This window comes from Mobula birostris, chromosome 7 (assembly GCF_030028105.1).
Source record: "Mobula birostris isolate sMobBir1 chromosome 7, sMobBir1.hap1, whole genome shotgun sequence".
Classification (NCBI taxonomy): domain Eukaryota; kingdom Metazoa; phylum Chordata; class Chondrichthyes; order Myliobatiformes; family Myliobatidae; genus Mobula; species Mobula birostris.
This window is the reverse complement of record NC_092376.1, coordinates 37,472,519-37,499,959: the sequence shown is the minus strand read 5'-3', so window position 1 is coordinate 37,499,959 and position 27,441 is coordinate 37,472,519. Positions and strand designations below refer to the sequence as shown.

At 37.3% G+C, this 27,441-nt stretch overlaps 1 protein-coding gene across 2 annotated transcripts in view; it reads right to left on the bottom strand.

The window, feature by feature from the left end:
• Positions 1 to 27,441, bottom strand: part of stard13b (StAR related lipid transfer domain containing 13b) — a 412,204-nt gene that overhangs the window by 192,426 nt on the left and 192,337 nt on the right. The gene's annotated exons all lie outside the window — the stretch shown is intronic.

Below are 27,441 nucleotides of genomic sequence, written 5' to 3'. Positions count from 1 at the left end.
AATGCAATTAGTAAATCAAATCTCTTATAAGACCAACACTATTTTGCTACTTAACTAAAAACGAGATACCTTATAAATGAAAAAGGAACATTTCAAAATTCGCAATATGGCCACATTGTTGTTCAGTTTTTGGGGCTGGATGTTCTAACTTTGTGAAGATTTGAGTAATTATTTCCAAAAGAAGATATATACCACAAAATGAAAATACCGCAGATGCTGAAAGCATGCAATAAAAACTGAAAATGCTGGAAATACTCAGCAGGTCTCACAGCCTCTGTGCAAAAATACATTCACCTCTGAAATGCAAAAGAGTAAATATTTCAGGTCAATGATCTTTGCCTCAGTGACTTTACAGGCCATTGATCTGTCTGATCTGTTGAGTCTGACCAGCATTTTCTCTTTTTTTATTACAAAGGTAGATACCACTCCTTTTCAAGGTAGTGAAATGGTCAATAATCAAGTTCCAAGTCAACTAGACTTCACTTTTAAATAGAAACATAGCTGTGAGATCTTCCTTCAGTTATTCTTGCTCAAATAAGTACCAGTCTTAACAGGCAAGAGAAAATAAATCAAATTGGAAATCTCTAAACTTCGCACAATTCAGTTTTGCAGTTACATGTTAAAAAAAACTAATCGAAGAAATCACATGGAAATAGTAGCAATACACGTGACGCAGGAAAGTAGAAATTGGGAACTGACATACAACTTGAGGGAACTGTGCTGAAATTCCGGATTTATTCCTTCTGTTACTTTGCTGGGATTGAATCTTTGCCAGCATGATCAGTTACATTGCGGTCTGCTGCTTATCTCCACTTTGTACTTATCACAGCAGCAGAGTGCAGCAAGTGCAAATTCATTTAATCTTTCTCAGGGATTGTTTACCTTTCTCACCATAATAATTTTCATTTGGCACAGTGCAATGTCAATCCTATGTAAATTAGACTCAAAAGCCTGTTACAATGTCACAGGACTGCTCAATGCAATGCTAGATGTGCGAAGAAATAACAGGGATTCAGGCCTGCAGGAAAGGAGCAGGGAGAAGAAAAATGTTTGCAGCATTTATAGATCCATAAAAGTCATCTCCTAGATACAAACAGCTGCAATATTATAAAAATCAACAACATTTGTAAGATATGTTATTACACCTACATAGAAAACAAGTCTCTAGTACTCAGTCTCTCCTCAGAGAACTTTAAAGATGAAAAAAGCAAGATAAGAGGAAATAGTAAAAAAATTAGTTTGGTTAACATAAGAATATAAGTAACAGGAGCAGAGGTCAGTCAATCCTGTTCTGGTATTCAATTCCCACTATTATGTAATAACATTTCCCTTAATTCCTCTGGTGCACAAATGTTTATCAATGCCCACCATAAATATATGTGATCGCTGATATATATTGGTTGCAGAAATTCAAAGAAGGAAGTAATATCTCCTCTACCTTTAAATAGCTACCCCCTTAACTTGAGATTATACCTCCCAATTTTAGACTCTCCAGCTAGAGACAAGGGACTCTTAGCTTTTATGGGAAAAGCCTTTTCAAAATCTCATATACTGTATTTTAATGTGATGACCTTTTATTTTTCTAAATTTCAACTTATACTAACTTATCTCTCCTCTATGGCCAAAATAGTTCTAGCTTATTTACACTACACTATCTTCAAGACACATATAGAAACTGAAGCTATTATACAGTACCCCAGGTGTGGTTTCATCAAAACCCCATGCAGATACAATTACACTTTGTTATCCTTGCACCAAAGGCCAATATATGCCATTTAATTTTTAAGTAAGCACTTCTCCTACCTGCCTAATAACTGTGTTTCACACATATCACAACCTATATATTTTTAAAAATGTATTACTTTTCTGCTCTTAAATACATTTTTTTCAATGTTCTTCCCATTAAGGTAAATAATCCTACATTTTCCACATTTTACATTTATCTCCCACTCCCATAAACTGTCCCCATTTCCTTCCAAATTCTTTGAAATCTCCTTGTAGATTAAGGGACTCCTGGATAGGTACATGGAGTTTAGAAAAATAGAGGGCTATGGGTAACCCTAGGTAATTTCTAAAGTGCGTACATGCTCGGCACAGCATTGTGGGCCAAAGGGCCTGTATTGTGCTGTAGGTTTTCTATGTTTCTATGTTTTATTTTCTCACCAGTTTAGTATCATTAAAATATGGATACGTCATACCTTTGTCATTAAACATATTGCTTGTCCGTAGCACCAAACAGTGGTTGTCTTACACTGAGTTCTGCTTCCACAATTCAGTCTGCTGAATTCAATGGATAAATTACATAGGCAGAATGCAAAGTGTTAATTTTACTATAAGGTGGGTTTAATGCTGCCAACTAGGAAGAATTTCCAGGTTCCCTTTTCACTTGATCTTTTAAAAATATTTTAAACACCTGAAACCCCAGTACTCAAAAAATTGTGAATGCTGGAAATATAAAATAAAAATGGAAAAACTGTAAATACTCAGCAGGTCAGGCAGCATATTTGGAAAAAGAACTTGAGTTAAAATTTTAGGCCTGAAATATTGACACTATTTGTCTTTCCATAGATACTGACTATTTCCAGTGTATCCTATTTTTATTTTGAAAGCCCAAGCTCTGGGCATTCTGGTACCATAATATCAGTTTTCCCAAAATTAATCCATTTATTCCCACACTTTGTTTTCTGCCCTTTAAACGATTCTGCAGCTATTCAAAGGTATTAATCTCAGTCCAAAAGAGTCTCAGCGATGCTGGTTTTATGAATGGAGAAGTCAGTTGGTGAAGTTTTATGATGTTTCTCAGAATATGGATCCTAAATAACCAAAGGCAGGCTGAAGGAAGTACAGCTACTGAAGGAGCCAGAGCTGGAAGGTTTCAGAGATCTGTGAGAGATAGGAGATGGGAATTGATTGACAGAAGGACCACGGAGGGACAAAACCTTGTCGAGATGAAACACATGACAAACAAATCTTTCTTGAACAGATTGGAAGTTAAATTACGTCAGTACAAACAGACATACCTATGTATCTTCAACAGATACTACTGCCATGATGGCAATTTTTATGATGTAGTTTCCTTGGCTTCAGAAATAGCTGACCTAATAAATACTATTTAAATATATAGAACAGGAGTCTTTATAAATCTTGACTAACTACTTATTGTGTATCATTCTCAAATCTGTTTTCTATTGAGGTCTAGACTGTATTTGATTCAATACTGTAGCCAAAAGCAAAAATAATTTTCTCTAACCACTTGTGTATTCAAGAAACACATTGACAAGCAGAAGAAAAAGAGAAAATTGGGGATTTGACTACATTCTTCATGGTGCCCCAAGGTTCAGAGATCAGGGTTACAGCTTTCAGCAGTACTCATTGGGGACAACACAGACTTGAGAAGCAAGATTTTGTGTTTTCCCCCTAATATTTGCTTAATAAACCACAGAAAATTCTTTCTGCCTCTGCCACATAACAGACAATCATCACATTGAAAAAGGTCAAAAGTCAAACCAAGTCCCTGTCAAGGGACTATAACCATATTCAGATGTGTAATTAATCATACACATGCTGGCTATAGAACAACCCAATAATTGATCAATTATTATTTTTGCCAAACCCATTGGAAATGCCAGTTCTTAGATCCTGTGATCATTGGCCGGTATCATCCACATGGTTGAAATGCTGTCAGAACTTCTCAATTAAATAAACCCAAAGTAAATACATCTATTATTGTCCACAAATAGCATGTGGTAGGGAAATGCTTGACCTTATAATCTAGCAGATATAGTGGCCATTCTCCCAATGAAATTATTCTGTGATTATCTGGGAATAAAATTTCAAGACATTTCCTGGCATCTCTGGCTGTCCTGTCATTCCTTTGATTGCTACACTTCCTGTAAATCTTTAACAAGGCTTATTTCCTGACTGCCCCCACTTCTCCCAATGGGACCAAACAGATCTTTGCTCTTTTTAATTAGTTTGACCTGATTATCTAATTCCATTTTAAATTCATTTAATTTCCATACAATTGGGAAATATGTCAATGTTTTAAATTTATTTTTCCATTTACTTCCATCTACTCTGCTTCATCTCAGTGGATGGATGATCTGCGTAGAGCTCTCCCTGGCAACCATGTACCAATGGGACTTCATGACTAGGTAGCTGAATATGTGATTTAAATGTGTAATCTTAGGAACCTTGGCCTTCAGCAGCAATGTACTGTTTCACTCTTCAGCCAAAATCATTGGTAGTATTTTTACTTTGGAGTAAGCAAGTTGTAAACTCAACATCCCCTCCGGATTATTGATCAAAGTTCTCATCCTAGTTGTTCAGTACAGTATTGTGGATGTGCAGCACTGTCAGAATTAATCTTTTGAATTTGTGTTAAAATGAGGTTCTTCCTACCTGTTCATAACTACAGTATTTATGGAACCTTTATAATTCTATCTCACTCTCTACCATTCTGATGCACACTCTATCAATGGTCTTTTCCACTTCTGCTTCCTTTAGAGATTCATTCGAGCAACAATTTATTACTGGTAATAACATTCTGGGGCATGTAAAGTGCATGCCTGAAGATTGGGTGCACCATCCATGAGTAAAACACAGAGGAACAGATTCAATGATACCTTCAACATGGTTTACAAAATTATTTCCTGACAAAGAAACCTGCTAAAATACAGGTTTTATAGTGAATTAATCCCAATTATACACAAAAGTATATAAATTAAAGGGAATCAAAATAAAATTTAATAAGACTTAAAGAATAAGATGCAGCTAAAGCAGTCTCCATAAAGAATGCAATCTCCTTACTAGATAAACAAGAAACACAATCCTAAACATAAAATTCAGACGTAACATAACACTGCACACAAAGCTTGCCAGAGGTATCCATCCATAAGATTGTTTCTTGGTTCCATTTTCCGATGACAGTGTTTGTCTAAAGTAGCATTTAATTTGCAATGAATGTCCTCTACAGGGGCAGAAAATTGTTTAGATTCCACCTCTGACCACCCATCTCATCACTATTATATTCTGTGTGGTCTGCAGCTGTATCTTGCTTGGCATTTTAATGCTAATTGTCCAGTCTTTATCTAATAAAAGGATATATTTTAGGTCTTACTTGTGCTTAGAACTAACAAAACACAGTCTTAAAGATTTTACAACCATATTTGTAAAATATCTCAGTGGATTTGTTCAATGTTCATTGCTTTAAAAAAAATCCCTCTCTTAGGAACGTACAATATGTACTTTTGTGAATTTTACTGGGATGCTCTAAAATATTAAAAGTGTTTTACTTTCAAAATTCAAAAAACTTTGGAATGTAATGCAATTTTAATTCGGAATGTTTAAATATTACAGCAGGTACTGTATGGGTAAAAATACACTAAGAGGTGGCAGTGTTTTATAAGATGCCTGAAAATACCTGAATCAGGTTTATTATCACATGACATACAGGATGTCATGAAATTTGTTGCTTTGTGGCAGTAGAAGGCCAAATAAAATGATGATCGTTGCAGTAATTTAAGATAGATAGATATTTTATTTATCCCAAAGGAAATTACAGTGTCACAGTAGCATTACAAGTGCACAGATTATGCAAACATACAGATATTAGAAGAGAAGTAAGAAAGAATTAAAAAAAGTTACCTCAAACAGTCTAACAGGAAGGGGTCATCGGTTCCCTGGCTGTAAGTTGACTCATTACAGAGACTAATGGCCGAGGGTAAGAATGACCTCGTATGGTGCTCTTTGGAGCAGCCCTGTTGTCTTAGTTTATTACTAAAAGTGCTCCTGTATTCGGCCAAGGTGGCATGCAGAGGGTGAGAAACTTTATCCAGAAAGAGTTAAAGAGTTTTTAAGAGATAAAATCCAAAGAACTCTATTAATGCTTTATAAATAAGTCGAACTGATGTGTAAGTTAGTCATCATGGTCAACACATAATGAAGGTAAAGCACAATAGGCTGCATTCCTAAGTAGCACATAAAACTGTCACTCTTGCAATCAATTAAATATAGATTCAGAAATAAATATTATAACCTAGGATCTATTATTTTGCCTGCTTCACTGACAAAGAATTTTCTGCTTGATTACGCTTCAGAATAATTCTCCTGTTCCTTGACATTTTGCATTATTTTGGGAAAGGGAGTCAAGAAATAGTTGGAAACATCCTTGCTCTCAGCTAACTTTGAAAAGGCACATTTCATTCAGACATTTGGTAATGCTTGGATAGGGTTTGCTGTATATACTGTGTAATATCAGTATGTAACTATTAGCAGCTAGCGGTTATTGAGCCCTTATCATTAAGGCCAACAGCAAAAGACTTCGATAATTATTGTTCTTGTAAAACACTTCAAGGCCGACCGAAATACATTCTAAGAAGAATATTTATGTATTAGAAAGAAATTGCTTCCTTGAAAAGACCCAAAATTGACTTTTGTTTCACATTCTGAATCTTACACTCAATACAATATATTGTTATTTCTAATATTTCTAATTGGAGTTCATGTTTTATATTGACAGCACTTTCCACATATCTATGAATTATACAAGAACTTTTCTTGCACAATTCAGTTATTTGTAGGAAGGACCTCTGCTGCAATAAGCAAAATATAAAATGCAAACAGTCCTGCTTTTGCCGATTTATATACAATAAATCCAGTAGAATGAAAATAATAACATGCCAATGTTCGTCCATGTGGCTTTCTGGTGGACACTGGATGCGTTCCAAATGTGGTGCATAATAAATTAATGAAATATTTGGCTACTTCAATTATTCAGCACTATGTTTTGAGTGCAGAATGGAATATTAGCCATGATGCAGCATTTGGAAGGCAGATTCACAGAAATCCTTGGAGTTCCAATGTTCTCTAAACATTTAAAGACCAATTCTAGCCAATTAAGCCTAGGCTGGTTTACTCATTATCTAACAGAGAAATACATTGCCTGTTTTATATCGCAATCAATATCAATTAGTTATTGAAAACAAGATAAATAAGACAATTTATAAATCCAACTGAATTAAAGGAAGTTAATAATTGTTGGCTTATTGTGTCCTTTCTAGTCAGAGTCCGTTCTCAACTTCAGAATGTGTCACATTCTGTAAATCAATACTCTTACCCCTCTGCTTCAGGTGAATTGATACAGGAAAACAGCAGTGTGCTCAGAAGTTAGGTAAATATATCTTGTAATTGTTCTAATAATGGATGTGTTTTAGCTTTAACTACACAATTTCTGAGTTGCCAAGCCAATTTGATAATCACAAGTCAAATAGTAGAAAAGAGCAAGCTGGAGTAAGAATGTTAAGAGGATGGAAAATGTTTAGACATAGCAAGGAACACCCTAGGAAAATGCATTTAAATCATTTTTAAAAAAGTTTTGTTTGATATTGTTCCTGTGAAGTGCCTTGCGATGTTTTTGCATGTCAAGGTTACTGCTATTAGTTTTGGGCTGCCGGATTATGAGGTAAAAGTATATTCTTTTCCTGTCAGGCTCAGGTACATTTTTAAAGCACATTTCCAACATAGGATTGCATTTAGCATTACAATGGCATTGAAACTGTCAATGTTTGCTGTCATTACTTTGTGAAGCTGTCAGCAACTTCCAAATCTTATACATCTGCAGCAAAGTGTGGAAATTCAGTAGTTGCTGTAGGTTTTTATTTGCTTTTTAGCAAGATGTGGTGTTTTTCAGTTTCCTCCAGACACAAGTAGATTGAGAGGATGTTTGAAAGTTAAAATTCTCTTAAAATGCTATGTGTTATTGCATGTGTTTTAAAGTATTTTATTTCTAATGGGGTAAAATTCCTCAGGTCTTCTTCATTTTTGTTTTGTAAAGGGCTTCCTGAAAATTTCAGCAGCTACAATGTAGAACAAATCATAGTAGGAAATAACAATAGGAAGAACATCAAACATCAGTCACATAGACCCAGTATTCAAAAATCCCCTCCTGAAAAACTTTTGTATCTTTACTTTGATCCCTCCTCACTTTTAGATTCTCCTTATAAAACACTGAAGATGAAGCATAAATATTAATATACACTGTATCTTTGTATTCCACTGACCTACTGCCCATGGATCTGCAGACTCATGATGCTGGCCATTATTACTTGGAGTGTTGGTAAACATCACATGTCCTTCCAGTTCTATGAGTCCTGCTTGCCTTGAGATGGATTACTTTTGATGTTTTGTGCCGGCAAGTAATAAAATATTGCCAGAGCTGAGGTCAGGGAAGGTGGGTAGATTAATGATTGAAACTGGAGTTCAGAGAGCTTACTTGTGTCAAGCTGCAGCATACAATATCAGCTGAAACCTACACTGAAGAAGTAATATCCTTGGAGGAATATCCAACACTACAGCCTTAGAGTAATCGTCACTGATGCTAGTGGTAGCCACATTTTACTGTTACCTGTGAGAAGCCCTTGCTCGTACTGCAAATAGCAAGATGTTACTGTACTCCAAAGAAGTTAAATTCATTAAAGACTTACTGAAGAAAAAAGAGAGCAACACGGTGTAATAAAAAATGGAAAGCAGTTCTTCCTCCTTTTTCGTAAGAATTCTTATGGAAATGTTAAGAAATTTCAGCCAGTACTTATCATCTGCGTCCTCATTTGATTTGAATATTTATTCAGTTAATTTCCTTGTCACCTGCAATTATTTCTTTATATATTCTCTGTTTTTTTTCTGAAGGGGGAGAATATGATTCTTGCCTCAGAGTAAGTGTAACAATACTTTGTGCACTTAGGAGAATTATGAGCATCTTTTGTTTTCTTTTGTGTATATCAGACTATATATATATTCACTACAAATGTATACGAGTGATACTTTAATAATTTGTTCTAAACAAGTTAACAATCTAGTTAAATCAGTATATTATTGGAAATCAAAGCACGTGAGAGGTTGACAATAATTCTGAGAACAATTTCTGTAGAACTGTAATTTGAAATTTAAAAACGCAAACACAAGGAAATCTGCAGATGCTGGAATTTCAAGCAACACACATAAAAGTTGCTGGTGAACGCAGCAGGCCAGGCAGCATCTCTAGGAAGAGGTACAGTCGACGTTTCAGGCCGAGACCCTTAAATTTGGATTTCAATGATGTGATATTATAGTATTCAAAACTGAAATGCAGGAGGATGCTCTTTAAATTGGTGCAAGTATATTTACCCACCACTTTTCTCTACACCATTCCTCTACGCCTCAATGACTACCAACCAGTAGCACTCACATCTATGGTGTTGAAATGCTTTGAGAGGTTGGTAATGGCAAGAATCAACACCTGTCTCGGGAGGATCTGCAACCACTGCAATCTGCCTACTGCCACAATAGGTCTACGGCAGACGTGATCTCAATGGCTCTCCACGCAGCCTTGGATCGCCTTTGTCAGGATGCTGTTTGTTGACTTTTGCTCAGCATTTAACACCATCACTCCTACAGTCCTGATCGAACCTCTGCAACTGGATCCTCAACTTCCTAAGCAGAAGACCACAATCTGTGCGGATTGGAAATAACATCTTCACCTTGCTGACAACTAACGCTGCCACTCCACAGGGATGTATGCTTAGCCTACTGCTCCACTCTCTCTGCACCCATGACTGTGTGGCCAGGTATGTTTATACATCAAGTATAAATCTGCTGATGATACAACCATTGTAGGCAGAATTTCAGATGGTGATGAAAGGGCGTACAGGAGTGAAATATACCAGTTAGTTGAGTGTGTCACTGCAACAACCTTGCACTGAATGTCAGCAAGACCAAAGAGCTGATTGTAGGCTTCAGGAACGTTAAGATCAATCACAAACAAGAGAAAATCTGCAGATGCTCCAAATCCAAGAAACACACAGAAAATGCTGGAGGAACTCAGCAGGCCGGGTAGCATCTATGGAAAAGAGTACAGTTGACATTTTGAGCTGAGGCCCTTCATCAGGACTGGAGAAAGAAAACATGAGGAGTCGGAGTAAGAAAGTGGGGGGAGGGGAGGAAGAACAAGGTGATAGGTGAAACCAGAAGTGGGAAGGAAAGGGGTGAAGTAAAGAGCTGGGAAGTTGATTGGTGAAAGAAATATAGTGCTGGAGAATTGGGAATCTGATAGGAATCTGAAGGCCATGGAAAAAAGAAAAGGGAGCACCAGAAAGAGGTGATAGGCAGGTAAGGAGATAAGGTGAGAGAGGAAAATGGGTATGGCGAATGCTAAGGGGTGGGTGGCATAATGGAAGTTTGAGAAATCGATGTTTATGCCATCAGTTTGGAGGCTACCCAGATGGGATATAAGGTGTTGCTCCTCCAACCTGAGTATGGCTTCTTTGCGACAGTAGAGGAGGCTGTGGATTGACATGTGGGAATGGGAGTGGGAAGTGGAATTAAAATTCGTGGGCACTGGGAGATCCTGGTTTTTCTGGGGTAGGTGCTTGGTGAAGTGGTATCCAATCTGTGTCAGGTCTCACCGACACTGGGAGACCACGCTGGCAGCACTGTATACAGTAGGTGACCCTAACAGACTCACAAGTGAAATGCTGCTTCACCTAGAAGGACTGTTTGGGGCCCTGAATGGTAGTGAAGGAGAAGGTATAGGGGCAGGTGTACACTTGTTCTGCTTGCAAGGAAACAAACCAATCCTCATGGAGGGATCAGAAGTAGAGAAAGTGAGCAATTTCAAGTTCCTGGGTGTCAATATCTCTGAGGGCCTAACCTGGTTGCAACATACTGATGCAGCTATAAAGAAGGCAAGACAGTGGCTATATTTCATTTGGAGTTTGAAGAGGTTGGTTTGTCAACTAAAAGATTTGAAAACTTTTACAAATGAACCATGGAGAGCATTCTGACTGGCTGCATTACTGTCTGGTATGAGGGGGCTACTGCACAAGATCGAAATAAGTTGTAGAAACTTGTAAAATTAGTCAGCTCTATCACGTGTACCAGCCTCTGAGTATCCAAGGCATCTTCAAAGAGTGGCGCCTTAGGAAGGTGGCGTCCTTCATTCAGCATTCCCACCACCCAGGACATGCTCTCTTCACACTGTTACCGTTGGGAAGGCACACACTCAGTGATTCAGGAACAGGTTTTCCCCTTCTGCTATCCGATTTCTAAATGAGCATTGAACCAATGGACACGACCTCACTACTCTTTTATTTCTGTTATTTTGCATTACTTATTTTAACTTAATGATTTAATAGACATATATACTTAACACAGTTTTTTTGTTTTCTCTATCTTTATTTATCATGTATTTGTACTGCTGCAGTAAAGTTAGCAAATTTCACAACATATTTGGTGATATTAAATCTGATTCTGATTCTGATTTCTGACATAGGGATGGAGACAGTACTCGGTAAGTTACCACGGAGTCTGATGTATACTAGCATCCTTGTGGGAACATCAGTACATCATCCTTCCCCACTAAATCACAAGCTGAAACAAGTCCCTTCCCTAAACGATCTGTAAAAAATGTTTTCAGAGTTACCAGTTGCTGTCTCCTGTATCCTAGCATTTCTAACTGCGAATTCCTTTTTGGCCCTTTTAAAGCTCATCTCCATGGCCGAAGCAATAGAAGGATAGAGCAGAAATATTTCTAATAGAATTTTAAATACATAATTCCTCACATAGTATTTTGAGAAGGTCTTTGAAATATGAGTGCAGAAAGAGAAGTTACTGGCAGGGAATGCTGTACTACTGGGAACAGCAATACTATATGCTTTGAAAGTGCAATCCATTTCCCTGCAGAGAGTAAAATCATTGTTAGTCAGTGGAAACCAATGACCTCTTTAAAGTGATGTTAAGGACTATTCAGCTAATCATAGATTTGAGAATTCTAATATATTTTACATCCTATTTTTAGATTGCATTACAAAACCTAATTACCTGAGAGGAATCCTTAACCACACTGAATAAGTGAACAAATATCAGGTAATCTACAAACTAAAATGAAACTCACCCATTCATGCAATACTAAAAAGTGGTTCTGCAATTTTTGGAGCAAATCAGGATTAATTCAAACCAGTCAATCAATATGGGTAACACACATCAAAGTCGCTGGTAAATGCAGCAGGCCAAGCAGCATCTGTAGGAAGAGGTGCGGTCGACGTTTCAGGCCGAGACCCTTTGTCAGGATCAATATGGGTAGTTGCCAAGTTATCATAGAAAAGTTGTAACTTCAGTGAACACTAAAAAAGTTGATTGAAGAGAATTAATAGCTGAATAGAATGGAGATAACAATGGACTGTTCAATGTCAATATTAAATTTCATCATAACCATTTTCTTTAGTCTTTAAATTCAGATCATGGAGCTATGTTTCTATATGCTAGAATAGTTTTACACAAATGACAAAAGACCATAAGTCGTAGGAACAGAATTAGACCATTTGGTCTGTCAAGTCTGCTTTGCTATTCCATCATGGCTGATCCCTCTCAACCCCATTATTCTACCTTCTCCCCATAACCTTTGACAACCTTACTAATCAACAAATCTATCAACCTCTGCTTTAAATATACCAAATGACTTGACCTCCACAGCCATCTGTAGTAATGAATTCTATAGATTCACCACCCTCTGGCTAAAGAAATTCCTCCCTCATCTCTGTTCTAAAGGGATGTCCTTTTATTCTAAGGCTGTGTCCTCTGGTCCTAGACTTCCCCACTATAGCAAACATCCTCCTTATATCCACACTACATAGGCTTTTCAAAATTCAATAGGTTTCGATAAGATCTCCCTCATTCTTTTAAACTCCAGCTAGCACAGGCCCAGGGCCATTAAACACTCGTCATACATTAACCCTTTCATTCCCAGGATCATTCTCGTGAACCTCCTCTGGACCTTCTCCAATGCCAGCATATCCTTTCTTAGATAAGGTCCCCAAAACTGCTCTCCAATACTCCAAGTGTGGTCTAATCAATGCCTTATAAAACCTCAGCATTACATCCTTGCTTTTATATTCTCATCCTCTCGAAATGAATGATAGCATTGCATTCCCTTCTTTACTACCATCTCAACCTGCAAGGTAACATAGGGAATCCTGTACGAGGAATCCTAAGTCCCTCTCCACCTCTAATTTCTGAATTTTCTCCCCGTTTAGAAACTAATCTACACCCTTATTCCTTCCACCAAAGTGAATGACCGTACACTTCCCTATAGTGTATTCCATCTGGAACTTCTTTGCCCATTCTCCTAATCTGTCCAAGTCCTTCTGCAGACTCCCTGCTTTTTCAACAGCACCTGCCTCTCCACCTATTTTTGTATTGTCCACAAATGTGGCCATCATTCTGTAACCTAGATCATTGACACAGAAAATTGTGAAAATCTGAGAATCAGAATCAAAATTATATCATTGGTATGTCATGAAATTTGCAGCAGCAGTACACTGCAATACTTAAGAATAAAAAAGCTATAAATTACAATAAGAAATATTTTTTTAAAATTAAATTAGATAAGTAGTGCAAAAAGAGAGAAAAAAGTTATTGAGGTAGTGTACGTAGGTTCACCTTCCATTCAGAAATCTGATGGTGGTGAGGAAGAAGCTACTCCTAATGCAGTGAGTGTATATCTTCAAGCTCTTGTACTTCCTCCTTGATGGTAACAATAAGAAACGGGCATGATAGTGTTGAACGTTGAGCTGAAAACAACAAACAGCAGCTTGACGTAGGTATTGCTATTATCCAGGTAATCCAAGGCCAAGTGGAGAGTCAGTGAGACTACATCTGCTGTATTCCTATTGTGGGATTAGGCAAATTGCAATGGACCCAGGTCCATGTGTCGGCAAGAGTTGATTATGGCCATGACCAACCTCTCAAAGCATTTTATCACAAAAGATGTGAGTGCAACACCATGTAATTTTATACTGATTTGGCCATTTCGCATTAATCTTTTACAATCGTTTAAAATGGATATGAGACATCTGATAAATGTACATGAAGCAATCAATAGTTCTTCTGGGCTTCCTCAGCTAAATTCAATACTATTGAGCTAATCAGATGCGGCCTTGATCCATTTAGGATTCACCAATGCTTAATACAGCTTGCACAGCTCCCAAGGACAAATATATCTCCCAGTTCCAGCCTGTAATGTTTTGTAAAGTCTCTTATTTTGTGTTCCAAGATACTAAGTTTAAAAATCATTAAAGTGCAAGTGGTATCCAAACTCCCAAGGAACTGAGTCTGTTTCCCCACAGTTGCTACTCCATTCCTACACTGAAACATATTATATGGCACCAATGTGACAAGTGTTCTGAAATTCAAGTATTTCAAGTTGGTAAACTTTCTGTGAAGCTAAGATGGATGCTGTTGATCATCTAAGTACTAAAACTAAAACCTAAGAGCCATTTACAGGTGTATTGTTTAAGCACATAGTCACGTAATTGTCCAGTTAAACATAGAAATCCCACACAAAACCCTTGCTATAAGAAAGGGGTTCCCAACCTTTTTATGCCACGGAGCCTTACCATTAACTGAGGGGGTCCATGGACCCCTTGTTGGGAACTTTTGCTTTAAGTTAACTATCAGTTCCAGGAAATCCTGCATAAATTATTGATAATCTGATGTTCAGCAGATGATTTCACTACAAGGCCATGGATCAACTTGTGAGAAAGTGAAAATGGCTTATCATGTGGAACTTGGGTAATTATCAGATGGCACATTCTTTGTGGCCCTGCATAACATTCGTACACTCAGTTCAGCCTAATAGCACAGGCTGTTAAGATAAAGATCTAGCATGGAGATCCCTGGTATCGTATACATGATTGATTGTCTATCGTATCTGGCAATTGTTTACACAATGTACCGCTGAACTGGTAAATCTATATTCTGGTGAGCAGATATAAACATAAAGCAAGTAAAATGTGCTGCTGCACTGCAAAACAGTATACATTGTGCTTCTAACTTTTATGTAAAACTTTAAGAAATGATGGAGATCACATTATGACCATGTATATTCTATATAGGCTTTCAGGTGAATGTGGCTAAACCTTGACATGCATTAGCTTTGATGGAATGAAACAGTTAGGTTATGATGTGCGTTTGATTAACATTACTGGATTGAGAAGTACAATATCATCCTCAAAGCCATAGAAACTAAATTTTGGCCAGGTTTAATTTGTTACTTTGAATTAGAAGAGTTGGGTAAAAAAGAGAGAAATTAAGCCTAATTAACAACATTTACCTCTAGTGACAAGTAACCTAGTGAAGAGCACAGAACAGAAAAAAAATAAGTTCCAGAAAATCTAAATGTTCTTCACTGGCTGGAAAACAATCAACAGTAAGAGACCTGGATGATTTTCCACTTCAGTCAGAGCATGACAAGCTGAGATCAGTCGTAGCCCAAACTGGATATGGATATTTACGGCTCACCTTCTAACTCAGAAATCAAGTACATGAATTTCCTTTTAAAATCTTTGCAGTTTCACCTCCTGTATATTTGAACTCCTAAATTATTATATGATGAAAATGTTTAATTTGGTCCCCTAAGCCATGACTTACAGATTCTAGTTGTGGCATGGAGTCTCAGTCTGCATGTTTTTCATGCTTTAATTTGCTTTAATAAGTTGTATGCAGTACTCAGATTTCTTTTTGCAGAGTTCAAGATTGTTATCTTGTTTTTTCCTTAACTGACTTAACCTTTTGTAGCCTCAATTAGTTGGCATCTTAGAGCTTGACATTTGATGGCCAGACCAACAAGCTTGCCTTTGTTGTACTTGATGGGCCAACAAAGCAATGACTTCATAATTAGCTTTACCATTAACTCAGGGGTTTGAAGAAGTTTAGCTGGCACTGTCCCTTTGACCTAAGCCTTTTTCACTTATAGCTGAGTTGGATAAGTACATGTAGAACAATAAGAGGACAAATACCTGTAGTCTACGCAGTGCATTCTTCACAGTTTCAAACACTATGTCCATTGCACAATTTGGGCCTTACTAAACATTTGATATTATAAAACAATCGTATGAAATGTCCACAAATTAAGTCAGGAATGAGTCCAGAAAGGTGGACAATAACAATAAATATTGTTCCAAATGTAGCAATGTTTCTAAAGAGAGTGGTGTTTAAATCAAACTCAGTACAGTTTAAATAACCCAGCACTTTACTCAGTAGCTCAGTCTAATACCTGTTGTTAGCAAAAGTCATTGCAACTTGCTTTTGAGTGTATTGAAGCAATGGAATTGAATTTGGGAATTAAAGTAGAACAAAGAGCTACTAATTTGCCATCTTTAATGTGATTGAAGGCAACATAGTAGTTACATATGTTTCATATTATTGTAATTTAGGAACAATGCCTATCATCTCTCATGTTTGGATAGATGATTATATTGAGATTTGAATTGTCCCTTTAACGTTTCTCCAAATGTGATTGCGTAGAATATTTTACTCCTTCCTTCAAGACAGGAATGATCCCGAATCCCTTAATATGTTTGATACATTGGCAATATGGCTGGGATTTTTTTGAAAGGGGTTCTACCAACAAATTATCTATTTCAGTCAATTGGCACCTTTGGTCTATGAAACAAATAGCATCGGATGGCTACTTCTACTAGAAGCTGCACTGAACCGGACGGTGAATGGTGTGCTGAGATAATGGTCCATGGACTTTGTTTACATTATTTAGGCAATCTGCTAGAACTCCCATGATAACAGCACTCCCATTTCATGTTGATGGATGCAGGTCTGATTCAGTCAGTTTGAAACGTTAAGTTCTAGCATTGTTTTGTGTGGCAAGGGTCGGGGAATGGAAAGTAGAGTAGCACAAAGGTGGAGCTTATCTCTGTTGATATAGAATTGGCGAAGTATCCAGATGTGCATTTAAAGTTATTTGTCAGTGGGTTTTGTCCAGGCTGCAGAATCCTAACATGACAGGCCTGGCACCTGGCCCATTCATCAGCTTGGCTTGAAACTACTAATTTGAATATGAATCTGAAATATCAGTCCTATCCATACCGAAGACATGTATTTGACACACAAAATGCTAGAGGAACTCAGCAGATCAGATAGCATCTATGGAAAGGAATAAAAGTCCATGTTTTGGCCCAAGACCCTTCATCAGGACTGATTTCCAGCAGCTGCTGAATCTCTTATGTTTATGAATTTGTTACAGTTTCAATACAGCTTTCCATTGCTCATTTTTATATTAGTAATCCTCAGATTTAGTCCTTTGTCTGTATGGATATTTCAAAATACACTGGGCCTTCCATGAAAATCTGAAAAATACTTATCCAAGACAAAATACATTCATGTAAAATCAAACAGGGGTGGGACATGAACAATAAATGGCAGGACACCAAGGAATGTTGATGAACAAAGACATCTTTATGTTCAAATCCATAGTTTCCTGAAAGTAGAAGCCTGAGGTGTTAAGCTGGTGAAGAAGGTCTATGACATACTTGTCTTCAAAGGTCAGGTCATGGAATGTATAAGTTGGGAGGTTATAATGCAACTTTACAAAACGCTGGTTAGACTGCACCTTAATTATTGTACACAGTTCTTGTTACACGAAGGATGTTGTTATGTTGAAGTGAATGCAAAGGAGGTTCGCCAGGATGTTGCCTGGATTGGGAGACTTTAGAAATGTAGAGTTTTAGGAACAGATTCTAAACCGCTGCCATCAGATTTTAGAATGAAAATGAACTCATGAACACTACAACGCTACTTCTCTTTTGCACTATTTATTTTTTCTATTGTAACTTATAACAATGTATTATATCTGCACTGTGACCACAACAATAAGTTTCATGATTAATGTTAGTGACGATAAACCTGATTCTGACTCTGAGAAAGAGTTGATAGGATCTTTTAGGTGCATCAAAAACAAGATAGTATTGTTTAAGGTGAGAGCAAGGTGTATTAAAGTAGATATGAGGGGAAAGGTTATTTTACACAGAGGGTGGTTAATATCTGGAATGTGCTGCCAAGGAAAGTGGTACAATCACCATCTTTGAGTCATTTAGATAAACAGTTGAATGAACAAAGCATAGAAGGATATGGATCTATTGCAGGCAAATGATTAGTGTAGATGGGCATAAGGTCAGCATGAGCATGATGTGCTGAAAGACCCATTTCTATACCAGACATTCCTATCATGCTATCAAACTAAGGAATATTTCTGTATTCCACACAATTTGTAAACTGCTGTGCATTCTGTATCCAGGATAATCCTTTCCCATGTTTGTCTGACATATCCCCATACTTAAGAATTTGGCCATGCAGACCTGTAGCCATTGGCATATTGTATATCAAGATCCAACTTCTGGGATTTTCAATGATGTATGATAGGTAATTGAATGCAATTTATGGTACTGCAGAGGGAGGCCTTCATGACCTGCCATTACTTTTGCAGGCCAGATCTGAGCAGGTTTCAGGTCATTAAGTCTAAAAGAGGAAGCTAATAATAATTATATGCCAACTCAGCTCTCTTCTGGACTCTTCACACTATCAGCTCATGTCACCTGACCCACCACCCCATCCAGTGCCGAGTCATCCTTCATATCGCCATGATCTACCTCTGAGCTTGACCATCCATCCAGGCAGGATCCCTGCCAGATGAACCTCATTCTAACTGCAGTTCTCCATCTCTCCCCAACAACTGATCCTCAGGCTACCACATCGTTGTTTTAAACCTCTGCTGATCTCCCAATAAGCTCCTATCAATCTCCTCCAGCTGGACCTCCACACAATTCTAGGGCCTCATTTCTACAAGACCCTCAGCCTTCTACCAACAAGCTTCAGACCCAGCCTGTTGTGTATTTAATATTTCAGTGATATATGACTAATATTATAAATATATTATTTGATTAAGCATTATTGTTCCTTTAAATAATTCATTACAGGCTATATGTAAAAATAAGTGAATTGTATATGTCATAATACTACTATGTGATATGTATGCATCTTGCTTAAAGTACACATGAACTACAACTTACATGTCTTGGGCTCCCATCTGTTTCTCAAATTAGATTTATGTTTTAGAGTTACAAAACACAACAGTAGTGATGAGCTATTTTTAAAATGAACCTGAGATGACTACTTACTAGTTGAAGCACAGCAAGACGTTTCAGTTTTTTAAAAAAGTGTAGTGAGAAATGGTAGAGTAAAAAAAGAGAAGCACGTTTATTTTTCTTCAGAGCAGCATGTCTTCTTTGAAAAAGGAAAGACAAGTTATAAAAAAGGCAGAAAGTAGAAGAATTCACATGTTCATAAATAGTGAGTAGTGGGTGATCATAATCATAAAAAAGAGCAGAAACAGCTAGCTACATCAAATAGATTGCCACGTTTGATTACACAACAGATAACTGAATTTTGTATACTGAATGGATTGAGCAGTATTTTGAAGCAAATTAAATAGCCAATGAAAGGTCAGTATCAGTCTTGCTGAGTGCTTTGAATTTAAAGGCATACAGTCTGCTTAAATGCTTAACTGCTCCAACCAAACCAGCCGAATGAGCTTTACATATTTTGTGAAAAAAAAAGCAGGAACATTTAGAACCAAAACCATTGTTTGTTGCAGAACAATTTAGGTTAAATAAGTGAAGGGAACATCATCAGTTTGGTAATGGCTTAATGATTCACTGAGAGATTGTTCAGTTTGTGGCATTACACAAGAAAACCTTTTAAACAGCTTCTAACTAAAGCACAACTTACATTTAAAAGAGCAGTTGAAATTGCTGTATCAATGGAAACAACAGAGACATAGTTGATTGCAGTCAGGAATGAAAGTGAGCATGAAAATAATTGCAATGTCTAAATAGAAGCGTGCCTAGACAAACAAATTGTGTTACCATTTAGCAGGGGCTCACAAAGACCAGACAAATGAAAGTTTAAAGGTGAAACCTGTAGAAAATGTAACAAAATAGGACACATACAAAGAGCATGTCAGGCAGATGAACATAAGTGGATTGCACAAGGAAGAGAAAAAGCTAAACAGTCAAGTTGCAGTTTCAAAAAGAGCACTAATCTGCATGTTGTTGATGAAAAATCTGATAATGGTGAGAGTGACACAGGACTGAGTAGCTTTGAGATTTACATTGTGAAGACAATAGAAAAGCAATATGTCTTACACCAGAAGTGAAGGCAAATTAATTAAAATGGAATTGGACACTGGCTTGGCTGCTTCAGTCATTCCACAGAATGAGTTTGAAAGGTATTTCAAAGGTACTGAACTGAAGCTTACAAATATCCAAATAAGAACTTGTACTGAAGAAAAGATAACCCTGTGGGAATGACATTTGTAACAGTGAAATACAACAAACAACAAGCCACATTGGGTTTGTTAGTAGTGAAAACAGGAGGGCCAGCATTGTGGGGTAGTAATTGGCTGAGACAACTGCAACTTGATTGGAGATGAATCCACTATTTGCATGTCATATCCCCTTTGAAAGAATCAATTGAAAGCGAATTAAGAAAGGTATTGGATGATGCCACAACTGTCTCCATGTTGTACAGCATGAACCGTTGCCCAACAGAGAGCAAACAGGTGCTGGTGCCAAACTCTGTGCCTCTGGTTGAAAAGCATATTAGACACAGGAAGAACCATACTGCTCAAAGGAATCTTGAAAGTGACAAAAGCAGTGGTTCGACTACAGCACTTTTTGTAGGCAGCATTTCCAAGAAAGCTTCTGGTATGCTAATCAGGCAGTTACTTATGAAATGTGGCTTGGCTTTAACTGAAAGGAAGTTCGAGGAGCTTCAGGAAAGTTGCAAGCACTCGGTTTTTGTGAGTAAAAGTAATCAGAATCTACTCTGCTTGCATTAAGGTTATTGCAAGAACTTCAAGTGAGAGCCAAAAAGCTGGTTATAAAAGTAGCTGTAAAGACCAAAACCCAGCTAGATGAATGGAAGTTCACAAAGAATGGGGTTAATGGAGATACACAAACAGAGGATTTGTCAGATCAATTTGTATATGAGGTAACCAAGTGGAGAGATCAGATCATAAGGGGTTATGATCTAATTAATAAGAGAATACTCCAGTGAACTGAATGTACCTTCCCAAGATCAAGATGCATATCTTACAAAGAAGAAAAAGAAAGACAAGAAATTCAGGAGAGAAGAGATAGAGTGAAAGAATATGAGTGAAAAAGAGAAAGGTGAGAAAGATAGAGGAATGTGAAAAAAAAAGAAAGAAAAAGAGTAGGATAAGAGAGAGAAGTCAGGACCGGTAGAGAAGCAAGGATCAAAGGAGATCTGGAGAGAACGGCTGAGAAAAAGAGAAGAAAGGTGTCCAGTGTTGTCAGAACCACTTCCTGCAGTCCCAGAGTCATCTCCTACCATCACCCCTGATAAGGTCCCAGAATCTGAAATTGCTTCACAGCCACAAGTCTCACTTGCCAAGAAGAGTGATCCCCCTTGTCAGGAAAGACAATACCACACAAGAGTAAGAAATCCTTCACTGTGATTAAATCTTTAGGCCTGAACAGGCCATTTAAAAATTTACTATGCTGTGGATGTCCGTACATAGTAGTTGTACTACATAATATACTGTGTATATAGTTAAGATGCATTCTATATTGAATTGGAGTTTATAGCTAAGCAGAGAGGAGTGTTGTGTATTTAATATTTCAGTAGAATTTGAGTAATATTATAAATATATTGTTTGACTGAACATTCTTTTTTGTTTAAATAATTCATTACGGGTTATAATAAGTGAATTGCATATGCATGCCTCACTTAAAGTAAATACGAACTAAGACTCACGTCTCTTGGGCTCCCATCTTTTTCTTACAATTAGATTTATGTTTTAGAGTTACAAAACATAATACAGCCTATCATAATTTCCTATGGGTATTCCCAAACAGTAAAATGGATGATGGAAAAAGTTTGGTCGTGCCTCATGCACCAATGAATACTGCTGAAGTGGGCCCATCATCAAACTGTTTATTGGCTTGCTCTGCAGGGGACCATTAATGTGAACAAATAAGAATTACTTGACTATTTGGCAAATGTTCCTGAAATGTGAAAGAATTTACTTTTTCTACCATTTTAGCAGAAATAGTGATTTTCTATAAAATAGTAGAGTGAAGAACTTTAGGGCAAATATTTACACATTCACATCCTGAGGCATAATCCCAGATTCAATGGATAAAAGTAAAACTTAGAGACAAAGCTGTTACAAAGTGATTGTCACAATATCAACTCACCAGTAATTGGTAACCAAAGATCCAAAACATCAAGGGAAGTAATTTCACACTACAGGAAATCATTCAGATCTATTAGAGTCAAGTGTTGGTCAGTTAAAGAATGTTAATACTCTTCTACCCATACTGAAAAGAGAGTTTTTTTTCATTTCTGCAACAAAAAGCAAGCAAACCTAATTACACTTGTAAGAACTCAGCCTTTATTGCATTTTACAAACTATTCACCATGAAATCCTCAGAATCAGGATATCTTGGCATCTTGGACCCAGACATTATGTACTCAAACTTCAAAAGAACAAGTCAAAGTAGTAATGCAATTTGATTGAAGTATTAAGCATAATACTGCCAGAAGAAACATAGTTTCTACAGTCCCTACTTTGAATAAGAGGTTGCAGTTGTGCCCAGGGCCATTGCCAGGAGGATGATCATGGACAGGTTGGGAGTGACAGTCAGTCTTAGAAAATATTTTAATTTCCTGAGCCTTATTTAAACCAGATAGGCAAGTTTAACTTCCGGTTTGGGGTTGAGTGGGAAAATGATCACTTTTGTTTAAATGATACACACAAAATACTAGAGGAACTCAGCAGGCTAGGCAGTAACTATGGAAGAATACAGTCGACGTTTTGGGCTGAGACCCTTCAGCAGGACTGAAGATGCTGCCTGGCCTGCTGAGTTCCTCCTTCATTTTGTGTATGTTGTTAGGATTTCCAACATCTGCAGATTTTCTCATTTCAGCTTTGTTTAAAGGTAGTTACCAGTAAGACACTCAACCCTGAAATTTTTCCCTTTTATCCATCACTATACTCACCATCCAGCAAGGTCACACTAGACTACATCTCACTCTCATTACCTGCATTTCCACACACTTGTTAACCCTTGCAGAGTCAGAAATTTCTCTTGTAGGATTCTTCCTACATCGCATCCATTTGCTTCCATTCCACATCACTTCGTCTTAATTGCCCTTTCTCTTCCTCTCAAAATCTTCATAAGCCCTGCAGATATGCATTCCTCCATTTCAGAAGTCACTCACTAATTCGGCATTGAATGCCCATTGAAATTGTTTGTTCATTATGTGCCATGTTGTATGACGTGGGCGATCATGATCTTTCCATGACCGTGATAGTTCTTGACAAAGCCTATTGACATATTCAAGGTATATGACACCAGAGCCTAATTGTAGTTTTGCAGGATCAATGACAATGATGGCCCTCTACCCTTAACAATATTTTTGGACCAAAAGCCTAGAAAAATCAGACTCATCAGGTACAATTTTCTTCTATATCATACACACAAATACCTTAATGAAGAAGAAAATGACAAACTTTGCAGCTACTTCATGAAGCTTTTTAAATATCTATCAATTGGTTGCATTTTGAATTAACTTTAACTCTGCTAAATATGACTATTACAGTTCTTCATATGATAGTTAGCAATGAGCTTGCTTACTAGTTAGTTTGGAGATGATAAACAACATATTTCAGATTTATTGGTATAAAATTTACTTCTCTCGGTTAATTACAGGAAAGACATGACAAATGTGTTTCATATGCCTTTGAAATTGAAGATGATGAAATGAGACCGCATAGGAACCTGCAAATACCACCAGGTTTCTCCAGATAGTTAGATTTAACTCAGCAGATGCTACTGAGGTAATCAGGAGAACCCCTACAAATGAGGCAAACATAACTTGTGCTGCATTCTTCAATTTGTTAGAAATAATTAAAATTGAGCATTTATGTCGATATTTTTTGTTCATACATAATAATTAGCAGAGATTTACACAAATAATTCTATTGATTTAATATTAAATAAACAACTGCTCTCTCTTCTGCACATCAGATGAATTTACCAGTTAAATTTACCTCTTTGCTTATGAGACTTTATTGAATATTTTCTAGAGAGTGAAAGTAAATATCAAGCAGGCACTAATCCGTATTAATCCTGAGTTTATGTTGACCCAACACGACTAAAAAAAAATACACAGCATCTAAAATTGCTCTTTTTGCACTACATCATCTCCATCTCCTCTCTCAAACATCACAGAACCCACTAAATTCATCATTAAATATGGTCTGCAAGCCCACTACTGTTTTCCAGTTTGAAAAAGCACAGCTCTGTTTTTTTTTCTAAAAATCAAGCTGGATATATATCTTCAACACAAGAGTTTTTGCAATTCTTGAAATCCAGAGCACCACACGAAGTGCTGGAAGAACTCAGCAAGTCAGGCAGCATAGATAGAGGGGAATAAACAGTTAATATTCTGGATTGAGACCCTTCATCAGGACAGGAAAGGAAAGGGGGAAGAAACCAGAATAAGATATACATCTTTGAATTCTCTACCTCCAAATTACAATTCTGTAACTCCACGTCTCAGTTTTTTAACTTTAACTATTATTCTGCAATTCTAGCTTCTTCCACCATGATCAGAAATTCAAAATGTCCTCCTGTAATCCATAAGGATTCAGAAAATTGCTTTGGCATAGAAGGCCCCTTGTTGTGTCGATTTTGCACAAAATATTCGCTTGGTGACAATGATCACCACAAATAGTCATCACAATATTTCTGGTTACCACAACTTTGTCTATTGTAGAACCTAGGTATGGTAAGGTAAGAGTAGATAAGTAGCTTGTTGTTTTTCACTCTTTCTACTTAATATGAATGTTTTTAATTAATCGCTAGTACTTAAAAAGGTTTGAAGTAAATTCAGAATCTGAATCGGAATCAGAATAATATCAGTGGCGTATGTCGTGAAATTTGTTGTTTTGAGACAGCAGTGCATTGCAATACATTATGAAAATAAATTACAATAAGAAATATATTTTAACATATTAAATTAAGTAAGTAGAGCAAAAGGAGGGAAAATATTGAGGCAATGTACACGGGTTTATTGTCCATTCAGAATTCTGATAGTGTTGGTAAGAAACTGTTCCTAAAACATTGAGTGTGTGTCTTCATGCTCCTTTTCCTCCTCCTTGTAGTCATAGGTAGCAATGAGAAGAGAGCATATCATGGGTGATTGAGGTCCTTAAGGAGGGATTCCGCCTTTCTGAGGCATCACTTTCTGAATGTGGCCTCGATGCTGGAGAGGCTAGTGCCCATGATGGAGTTGGCTAAGTTTTCAACTTCTTGCAGCTTTTTCTGATCCTTTTTACAGTATCCCCTACATACTAGACAGTAATGCAACCAGTTAGAATGCTATCCATGGTATATCTAGAGAACTTCCAAGTGTTTTTGGTGACATACCAAGTCTGCCCAAACTTTTAATGAAATATAGACACTGGTGTGCCTTCTTTGTAATTGCAACAATATGATGGGCCCAGGATAGATCTTCAGAGATGATGACACACTGATCCCTTGATGAGGACTGGTGTGTGTTCCCTTGACTTTCCCTTCCTGAAGTCCACAACTAATTCCTTGTGGAGCAGTGGGTTAAGCTTGCATCCTTGAGGTGCATCAGTGTCGATTGTCAGCAAGGAGGAGATGTTATTTCTGAACTGCAGATATCGTGGTCTCCCAGTGAGGAAGTCAAGTATCCGGTTGCAGAGGAAGGTACAGAGGCCCATGTTTCGGATTCATGTATGATTGTGCTGCATGTTGAGCTGTAATCAATGAACGTCACCCTGACATAGGTATTACTGTTGTCCAGGTAATCCAAGGCTGAATGGAGAGCCAGCGAGACTGCATCTGCTGTACACAGATTGTGGCGTTAGGCAAATTGCAGCAGATCTAGATTCTTGCTTAGGCAGGAGTTGATTCTGGCCATGACCAACCTCTCAAAACATTTCATCTCAGTACTTTTTAAAATATTACTTTTAAATCAATTCTAAACATCATTAAAGGCTATGAAAAACAGTTCAACATTGGCTGCAGGGAGCTACAGTATAGACCATAAGACCATAAGACAAAGGAGCAGAAGTCGGCCATTCGGCCCATCGAGTCTGCTCCACCTTTTTATCATGAGCTGATCCATTCTCCCATTTAGTCCCACTCCCCCACCTTCTCACCATAACCTTTGATGCTCTGGCTACTCAGATACCTATCAATCTCTGCCTTAAATACACCCAATGACTTGAACTCCACTGCCGCCCGTGGCAACAAATTCCATTTCATCACCCTCTGGCTAAATCACCACCCTCTGGCTAAAGAAAGGTATAGAAGGCTATTAAGTTTCCAGGAGCTGGGTCTCTGGATTCATATATGTTGCTCACAGCCTGGTGACCACTCCAGCTTTTGGGATTTCTGCCAGCAAGGCCTCAGGTCTACAGGGCCACATGGCTACAAAGGATACGTTCAGCCTTGGGCTGAACATGGGTATGGGCAGGGGGCTTGATTGTATTGTTTACTAGTGAATGGTGGTAGGGTGTTATAAAAGGCAAATGATTAGAACCTTAATTTTATTTTGCAGCTTTTATTGCATATTTAATTGAAAGTACTTGAAAGCCTTTGGGACATTTAAACAGTAGCATGATCTAAATTATATGGGACTAATTAAATTCTAAGAAAAATGAGCAACATTCCAAAAACCTCATTATTGCAAATGGTCACATACTGTATGTAAAAATGCCCAAGCATTAAAGACTACTAACAAAATTCAGTTTTGAAATTTTAAAGCAGTATGTCTTTTTTAAAATAAACATTCTTAATTAATATGAGAAATCATTGAAAAAATAATTATAAGATACTACATATTTCATTACAAAAATACCAATTTGTGTGATGCTCTGATATCTTAAACAAAAGCAAGATTTACTATCTTGTAAATACCAAATTCTATGAGAGGCAGCTGAACAGCCATCTGTCTGAGATTTTGGGGCAGGTTTTCAGTGCAGAATTCAAATGAAAGTGTGTCAGCTTTAAAAACAATCTGTCAAAAGTTTTTTCATCAGAGTTAGAAAAGAAAATGTTAATATTTACAGATAAATGCAGTAAAACATTCCCTAAAAAGAAACAAAAAGATTCTGTTTCAAACATCTCATGATACAAGTAAATAAATGATTATGGAAACATTTATGGCAGAGGAATTTAATATAATAACACTGTCAGAAAAACAACGCTCGGCGTGGAACTAGCTCTCAGACCTTTTCCGGCAATATTTGCAGTAATTTTCCTCCTTCAAGCCAGGCTGCTGTGAGATGGCACTGTGCCTGAGTGACACCGTATTGAGTCTGTCAGTGATTCTACGCCGGAGATAGGTGCCAAATATTTAAAATAAGAACCAGTCCGTCAGGGACAATATCAGGGAGCACTTCTGCACACAAAGGACGGTGGGAATCTGGAGCTTGCTTCCTCAAAGCTGCTAAGGTTAGGTCAAGGGAAATTTTAAAACTCAGATTGTTGAGATGTT